General features: G+C 38.8%; 1 protein-coding gene across 1 annotated transcript in view; it reads right to left on the minus strand.

Moving 5' to 3' along the window:
* The window catches only part of TENM2 (teneurin transmembrane protein 2), a 541,158-nt gene that overhangs the window by 383,956 nt on the left and 147,378 nt on the right, over positions 1-9,824 (minus strand).

The following is a 9,824-nucleotide window of genomic DNA, read 5'->3' on the forward strand; positions in this document are numbered from 1 at the left end:
TCCACCCCACGCATGTGACAGCATCATGGAAGGCCACCAAGTTGGTCGAGCACAACCTCCCCTTGGTGAACTCATGCTGACTACTCCTGATAACCTCCTTTTCACCCAGTTGTCTGGAGATGGTATCCAGCACAAGCTGTTCCATCACCTTTCCAGGGATGGAGGTGAGGCTGACAGGCCTATAATTACCCGGATCTTCCTTCTTGCCCTTTTTGAAGACCGGAGTGACATTGGCTATCCTCCAGTCTTCAGTGACATTGGCTATCCTGTTGTCCAAGACCTCTCAAAAATGATGGAGAGCGGTTCGGCAATGACCTCTGCCAGCTCTCTCAGCACACATGGATCTCCTTCCTGCAATTGACAGCATCTCTGGTGAGATAAAGCTACCTCCTGGTGAGCACTGAATATTACTCCTACATATCTTAGAAAACCATAATAATATTAAAATTAGGAGGAATACTAAGAGGAGTATTTTTTGGTGGTTTAGGACATCCATGTCTGGCCACATTTCAGCTATAAAGTAAATTTAATGGAGATAGTGTCCATTTGACACTTACGCTGAAGATTCTACTCTGAGTCTGTCTCAGAAAACCATGCGTGTAGAATTACCTCACAAATTTGTTTTTACAATAAAGTTGTTTGATATTTATTTCAAGCTGATGAGACCTAAAACCAATAGCTAGTTACTAGTTGATTTTTGGAGTTTCATTTTAGTACGTTAGCTCCTGTTTATTAAACTTAAGTATTTTTTATTTTTAAACAGCACTTTGTAGTTTTCTCATTGCTAGCAATTAATTTGTTCAGTGAAGGAAAAAGAATACTTTCATGTATTGCTGTTTTTTAATTCTCTGCTGATGTGTGATTAAGTATTCTCTTTCACACAGAACAGAGACTTGTTTCTCTGTTATTTTTTCTTCTTTTGTTTTCAGAAGTACAGATGAATCCATTTTATCTTAACTTGATGTTTCTAGTAGAAATTAAACTGATGATGTATTTTTAAAAGTTTTTTTATTGTGCCATTTTTTTTTCAAAGTTACAGATAAGCTGAGAATTACATATTTTATGTAGACTTTTTTTTTTTTTCTGTGATAAAGACTGCAAATTGAAAGTTACTGAAGTAGAGACATAAGGTAGACATAAAAGCTTCCACCTAAAGTACAAAAGCACTTCAAATTCCTCATGGACCTCCCAACCCAGGTCACCTTACTTAATTTTTGTTTTTTTTTCCACTCTGGACCTTTTTCAGAAGTCAAAACTATCTTCCAGAAAAAAAGAAACACACAGTTACCCGACATATGTTTAATAGAAATTAAGAAGAAACAGACCTAATTTAAATCAGTAGAGATGAAAAAGAATTCTCATCCTGATATCACATTTTATGATACAATTATCTTTTATAAAATTGAAGTTACAGTCAATATATGCCAATTTGAGAAACATACGGAATAAACTGAAGGAACTGATTACCACGATTTGAATTCAAGAAAGTACAAAATTGTAGTAATGTCTGAAGAACAGAAATCAAGTATGATAGAACTTAGGAGTCAGATTTTAGCGTGGTATTGAAAAAAAAGTGTTTATATATACATATTAATAACACAGACTTCTAGGAGCAACAGAAGAGCCATTTTATATGAAGGTGCATATGGGCTGTAAAAGGTGAGCTCAAGAATGCCAAATATACGTAGCACATCTAGAGCTGACAAATCTTCCAAGAGGAGAAGACAAGTGCAATGGCGGTAATAGAAAGTATTAAGATAATTCCTTTAGAAAGATTAGGAAATCGTGCATTTCATACACAAGGCAAAAGATAGCGATGGTTAAGTGTAAGGGAACATCAAAGACTTCATAACTTGACAAGTGAAGGTAAGAGGCAGAAAAGACATTGCTATTTAGAATTCTTGCCACAAATTGATACACAACTCTGTATTCCCAAAGTGTCTAGATGTTAATAATCTGGTGATTGCTTTATAAGAAGTCTGAGAACAGCGATTATGGTTTCTGAGATTTTTCTCTTTTCATTCATCAGGAGTTTCTTCGAGCTATTAGTTTGCTTGGAAACTCTCAGGCAGCCTACAGCATTAGAAAGTAGATCCCTTATGATTTCTTTTCTACATATTATTGCCCTACTCAGGACCATTCCTACAATACAGCCGATTTCTATAAGCCCCTAATGATGCAGTCCTTTGTAGACGCGGAAATTAAACAGAAGCAACTCTGAAGAAATGAGTTTGATTAAATACAATCTAAAATGACATTTTAAAAGCAAGTGTGTATCCCTGGATTTTATAAGCATCAACCTAACTTACTTTATAATGCAAAATGCTGCAAAATGCCCATGTAGGTAGACAAATAAGGGATTACCTTTTCAATATTTTTTGATTCATTTGCTCCAGCTGCACAAAGAAAATAAGCTTTATACAAAGCAAAATCTGGCAACCTACACATCAAGGCCTACCTTCTGCACACATCTGCATACCTTCAATTACAATAGATGGTCTCATTTTAAGAAAAATACTAAGCACCCTACAATTCCTATTTCATTCAATCATTACAACAATAATTCAGCTGAGTTGCAATTGGAAGCCTGACTATTATTCATCCATCTGAACAAGCTTTACAAATGGAAATCTATTATGCCTAAACAGACTGTATAAAAAATTCTGAGGATATCAGAAAGCACTGCTTCCTTTAAAAGTGAACTCAAAGGCTATAGAAAACATGTAATGGCACTTGACAAAGTGATGCATTCTCTTTCCATTCCTCGGCCACTGGCTCTATAATAAAGGCGAATCCCCACAGAAGAGGTCTGTGGGACAGCTCTGTATACCCTGAATGCCATGATGTCCCTTCTTTGTTGGGCATCCCAGGACAGATGGCTCTGCACACAGCCTCATTCATGTAGTGTATGGCAATGCCAAAATATCAGTTGCTATGCAACTACAGGATCCCCACCAGAAGACGATGTATAATCTTGAAAAAGCTCATTGTTGCAGGCAAAGAATTGCAAAGATTTTGCAAATCCAGACTTTCCCATAATTCATTACTAAAATTATCTGCAGTGCCTAAAGCAGAGCACTAATAAGACAAATTTCCCAAACTGAGTGGAAGCCAAATGCAGAGCATGTGCCAGCAAGGTTGGCAAGGGCAGGAGGCAGCAGAGGGGCCCAATGAGTTCTGCTCAGGAGGTTCCCACATGTTTCAGCTTCAGAGGAGCACTGGAAAGCAAGATGTCTTCAACACAAACAGATCCTGCTACATCCTCCCAGGTGGCACAAGCAGCCCCCGGCCCATGAGGAGGTAACAAGCCGGCACTGCTACAGATAATCATAGGAAGGGGGACCACAACTTTACTGTTTGTAAATCACCGATTAGAGGAACTTCTCTTGTGTTAACTGGGAAAAATTAGACCTTTTCCAAAATCTCTTGCTGACCTTGAACATACACAGACTGAAGGCAACTATTACACAACACACAGTGAATCAATCTGCTATAGCATTCTTTAACGAGATGACATCCTACATATCCAAACTCTGAATTGCTACTTTCCAGGTTTGAGCTCTGCACAGATAAAAGAGACCATTAAAAAGGGAGCAGAAAGCAGAGGCTCAAGTATCTGAACCATGAAGAAGAGAGTCATTTAAATTGTTTCAATCTTTTGCTTCTGGCACCACGCCGTCTAGTCTCATAGAGCTGTAATTGAAACCATGTGGTGTGTGTAGTGGGTTCATTACTGGCTCTGACTGAGGCGTCTCATGTGCTAACCATGTACTGATTTTTTGCATCCGTAGGGTCAAGAAATCCTCACCTATGTATTATCAGCACATATGGGTTCTTATTCTTCCTTGGAAATTAAAACTATCTAATATTTAAGAGCCACAAATTAATTTCTGAGTTGAACTCCCGTGTGATGCTGAATGGCATGTCTAAGCATCCATAAAATAAATCATCTGAGAAGATAAACTCATGGACTTAAAATACAACCATGGCTTAAATAATTGATTCATAATATTTTGCTACATGATAAATACCGAGTTTAGTACACGCCCTTATTTGCCAAGTAGTAGCTTTCTACTGCTAGAGGAAAATGGATCCATTTAAGGATGAATTATTTGCTAAGAAATAATTATTAAATGATTTTAATATTAATTGCAATTTTAATTGGGTCTGTAAGAGATACTGTGTAAGTATCTCCTCTAATTTGCCCTGAAATGAAAATCATATATTTTATACAACATACAAGACTGAAGTTTGATAATGATAATTTTTGTAGAATTTAACACAATTGTATCTACTTCATTAGACTTGACTCATTAGTTTAGAACTGTTAAGGAATTAATCTTTCATTTAAGAAATTCAAGTGTAAAGTCTGTTACTCTTCAAAACACTCCTTGTCCTCTGAATAAGGCACTGCCAAGTAAGCTGAAACAACAGAACAAATACAAAGACGCTCGTCTGCAGTGCAAGCAAGCTGTGGATATTGATCTGGGTACAGAGGATGCTCTTCAGAACTCGTACAGTACTTTCAGGCTCAAATCCTGCATTTTCTTGCATTTTTTTCAGAATTATAAACAATAAATGTATCACTTGAGTGAAATATTTCTACTACTACTCTTAAATCTTAGACATTTATACTTACTTTACTATTGTATTAAACATTTTGCTATCTACAGTATGATATTTTTTTCCCTTCAGTACTCAAAACAAGTGGATTAAGCGAAAGCACATTGACAAAGCTGTGGCCTCATTCCCTTCCTGTGGCATTTTTTTGTAGTTTCACACCAAATACAGGCTTATGTTATCACAGAAATAAACTAAATCTATGGTGAATTCAAGAAGAAAAGACAAAAGGAAACAGATTTACAAAAATACTATGAAATATTCTGAGGAGAAAGCTACGGATGGGAAGAAGAACTCACAGATTGCTTCTATCCCAAATTCGGGTCAAGATTTCACCTTTCTCCTTTTGAATGGCATTAGCCATTTTGTCAGCCTCTGAAACCATAGGCACTTAACGTGTGTATTTCAAGCTCCAATAATTCGTGGCTGCCCTGGGAATTCATGGAGGGGAGGAAGCCAAGCACTTCACCTTGGGAGGCAATATTATTAACATGAGGTATTTCAGCCTGTGTTTATTTGCAGACATGAACTTGGGCTGTGCTGTTTATTTAGATACAAATGGAAGCAACTGAAATTCTTTAAAAAAAAAAATTGTTCTTTCACACCATACAAGAGTTGATCACATTCACGTCTGTACATGCCCAACTCAACTTCTTTGACAAAGCCTCTGATCCAAGCCTGTTTGTACTGCTATTTTTAGGTGCAAGTATTCTCATAACAAGTAAAGACAGGAATATTTATAAACTAAGATGGAAGCTTTTAAAACGTACCCATTTTATTTACACTAAATAAAAGCTAAGCTATAGCATACGATCAGTGTAACATTTAAAAAGATTCTGTGCAAACAGTCAGCAACTTGTAGATTTCCTCAGCGTGATCCATTTCCTTCTGTAGCTTAGCAACATTAAGACTATAACAAACAAAAACTTAATTGTGCCAATGCAAATTTCCATATGTGATGCTCATTCAAGTGCACTGGAACCATTTACATTTTAACCTGCAACACACCCTGCATCACGTGCATACAATAAGACATTATTACAATGCAGCTCAGGGAAGCACAGTGCTGTTGTGTTGCATGTAAGTAGCAATTTCACTGTATCAGTAATGTTGACTGCCAGTGGGAGCCAGTGCAGCTGAAGCAGATGTTTCGTGTTGATAAGCAGAGACTGGGAAAGAAATTTCTACGCCACTTTTTCTCTGTACCACATTTCCTCTACCATAGTTGGCAATAACTGATGTAGTACATTTGCTGCATGCAGCCACTCTGCTTAGTGTAGACCTTCCCATCTCTTTCCATAAATCCAAATTATTGTTAGTCAAGCTAAATCACAAAGCTCCCCTCCTTTCAAAGCTCTTCTTAGTCCTGTAACTGGGAGCTCCTTCTTACCACAGATAGAAGAATTTTGCTTTCCCAGGGGTTTCATAGAAAAAGACTCAGCCTGTATCAACATTGTTTATCAACATAGCTGTAGGTGGATAAACACACAGAATGGGAACTACAACTTTATGCATGCACTGTCTTATTGCTAAGTAATCTGAATCACAAAATGTGAATTTCAGTCAATTTTTAAAAAAAGTATTTCCTGTCATATTTACCTTATATGATGAAAACACTGTGGCACAAATAGTCAAAACTAGAAACTAACGTTACACACCAGAACAAAATTAGAGCCCTGTTCTGAACATAGGCAAAACAAGTAGGCTGTTGGTACAAGATAGATAGCACAGTTTCTATCAGACTGGACCCTCAGAGGTCACCTAGCCCAAGCCCAGTTCAAAACCAAGACCTCCCTGCTCAGGGCCATATCCAGTCAAGTTCTCAGCATCTCTAAGGACAGAGACTCCATATCCACTCTAGGCCCTTGTTCTAGCACCCAACCCATTAGTTAGCACAGTTATCCCTGTATCAAGTGAAATTCCTTATGTTTCAAGCTGACACCCCATGTCCTTCCTGCAGCAGTGCATGTGGAAGGACAGACCTCTTCTCCATCCACACAGCAGCTGCAAACAGACACACTGCAGGAAGGGCTCCACAACAGCCTCGTGTATGTACTGAACGTTTTGTCATTTGAGAGCATCAAGGGATAGAAACAAGATAATGGCTTATCCAATGACATCCTTGAAGAAATACTACTGCCTATGCTCAGACAGTCGCAGCTGACATACCTGCATGCCAAGAGACTCCTGGAAAGCAGTGATTTCCTTCTGCCTGTACGCCTCTGGATAACAACAGAGGTCACTGTTCACAGTCTCGCTGCCCCCGCTCTGATGCCACCATCGCTTAGATACAGCACTGAACAACCTTCTCCTTGCTCACGCCAAACAATGGCCTGAAGGTCAAACCCTTCTATGAGCATCCGCAACTTTCTTCTGCAACTTTCTTCTTCCCCAGAAGAACAAACTGAGTTGTGTGGAGCTTCACAAAGTATGCACCAGTCTAAATTTCCAGGAGAGGCAATCTTTTCCCTTAAAACCTAGCTCATAAATAAAGTCAGGGTTTACAAATAGAGAATTATGTTGCAATGCATTCTAAGATGTGAACACACCAGTCTCAATTCAACTGGAACTGTACGAATATAAGTCTAACAACAAGATAAATTATACCTTCCATAGTGGTTGAAATATGTGAAGAAGAAAAAAAATAAGAATCTATAAAATGCACTCTGGAATTTATTGTCCTTTAAAAGCTTTGTAATATTAGTTGCAATCACATCCCTACTAATTAAATATATATTAGGCTACAAAAATCAATGTAGCTACAGAGAATATAAATCAAAAGCAGAACCTAGCTTACCAACTGTAGTGCAAACAGCTCGCTAAAAATGTAAGGACTCCTAAATAACGTGAGTCTTTCGGTGGTACTTCCTTATCATTAGGTGCTAATTTTGTAAGAAAATATATAACATTTATTAAAATTTACTTACAGAGCAGTGTTCCAATAGGTAACATTTTATTTTAAGGAGTATGTTTTATTTAATCATGTTGGTCACTCTGAAATTAATGCCTCCTATTTATCTCCATGGATGCTACAACAAATACAAAGAGCACAGTAATGCCTTTCAAAAGAGCAAATTCTCAGCTACTTTTCAACACAGTCACCACCATTAGCCAGTTTGCACAGAAGAACTAATTGAGATCCTCTTCATTCTGTGGTGTGATGGTTGCACATGGCTGTCTGGAACGTGGCTTGCCTTTCATGACACCACTGATGAAACATACCACCCACTGCCTCACTACGCTCCCCCACCCACTGTTGAATTCCCACAAACATTCATCAAGTGTCAATGAATGCCAATAGGCGCCACTGTTTCCGCATGGAAGAATTCAATTCCACACCACTGCTTCACCTACACTTCCATGTCAGACGCCATTTTGTCAAACTTCCCCTCTGCTGCCATCTGTCACACGGCAACAACACATAACGGAGTGCTGGTGGGAAGATTCGACCTCTGCTGCCATCCCACCGACATCCGCTTCTGACACTATGGGCCAACACAGCAAACTAGGAGGCATTACAGCCCTTGTAATTCAATTACAAGGCTAAAAATGACAGATGTTGGAGGACACTGGGGACAAGTTTTTAACGCTAAGCTAACACTAGAAAAAAAAATATCCTACAAGCCATTATCTAATCACAGTCTGCATTGCTAAAAGCTTCAAGAGTAATGCAGGTAAAGGGCAGTTGTTTTAAATTTCAAGAGGTCTCCATCACTGTCAACATGACTGCACAGCCTTTTCTCAGTGGGAAAAATGGAATACCTTCTGCCTTAAAATGGTAGTAAAGAAAGATGGGTTTATTTTGATGCCCTGCCTGACCTGTGAGGCTCGCTGTGCCGACTGCTGTGCCATGTCTGCACGTCTCCATGAGCTGGGCAAATAAGGGCAGAGTTTACACAGGGATGAAGCACTACTGGGATAGACTGAAACTGCTTCGGAGGTGCAGGTTTTGAGGAGGCACTCCCTGCTGATGCAGGCACGAAAGAGGGAAGCTCCTATGGACTAATTTCACTATGATTCTGAAACTCCTGTGTACATTCGATGGTACGAAAATATCTCTTCCCTGTAAGTCCCGTGTAAATTAAATCTGATCCAGGAGGTAGACTTGATTGTATTCCATCAAGTACAACTGCAAATATATTTATTTATATATTTTACCACATAAACAACAAAAAGAACGCAACGGGATTTCTTAATTCTTAGATTAGAAGCTGTGGTATTGTTGACGCTCTCGTTATTGATAAAGACTTCTGTACATATTATTTGTATTTTAGGGGAATTAATGCAAAATCAAAACAAACAGACCTCTAGCAACAGGAAGCACCATGAACCTGGTTCTGCCTGTCAAACTCACGCCTGCGGATAGAAATTGTTATGCTGCTGTAACTACGAAATTATGCATAAAAAAAGTATCTTTCCATCTGGATATAAATGAATCATTTAAATACCATTAAGAGTTTGAACTTGGTGATTTCCATACACACATAAAGCTTCTAATTTCCCATCTTTCTTTTCACTCATTCAACCTTTGTGGTGTCTATGACTGGTCAAACATTTACATTTATTTGAATTAACTAATGGCCTCGTGTTTTGAGAAGGTCATTGCTCTGGTTTACATACGCGGCTGAATTACTCATCTTCAGAGCTAAACCACCAAATATTAAATTTTGAGTTCAATACCCTTTCTAGTAAGGACAGCATCTGCCTTCCCTCTACCTTGGCACTGCCCTAAATGTCAGACACCACCATCCAGCCATCACTGAAGGTCGCTGCCTTCACACCGCCCAGCCCAAGTGCAGGTGCTCATCAGAACTGACTGCTGTCAGCAAACCTTGTCCCCGACAGCACCTCACAGTGAGTCAGAATGCACCTGCAGCTCCTGAGCACAGCCATGCTGCTCCCAACTTCCTTGCTCTGAAGAGAAAGAGGAACCCCATGCAAAACACACAAACCTTGCAGGTCTATTGTTTTGAGTTCAATACAAGGCACGGCAAATTCAGAATATGAAAAAAGACCTTGAACAAACATTCAATCCAACAAATGCTTCCAAAGCTTCAGGACAGATCTAATACGTGACATGCTCTCTTACTGTCAAAAAAAAAAAAAAGTATTAACTACATATCACTCATCAATGGCAGCTTTTGTCTTATCCCTTAGCAACTTTGCCAATAGCTACTGCTCCCACAGCACATTGCCAAAGATTA

The sequence above is a fragment of the Meleagris gallopavo genome, chromosome 15, assembly GCF_000146605.3.
Source record: "Meleagris gallopavo isolate NT-WF06-2002-E0010 breed Aviagen turkey brand Nicholas breeding stock chromosome 15, Turkey_5.1, whole genome shotgun sequence".
Classification (NCBI taxonomy): Eukaryota; Metazoa; Chordata; class Aves; order Galliformes; family Phasianidae; genus Meleagris; species Meleagris gallopavo.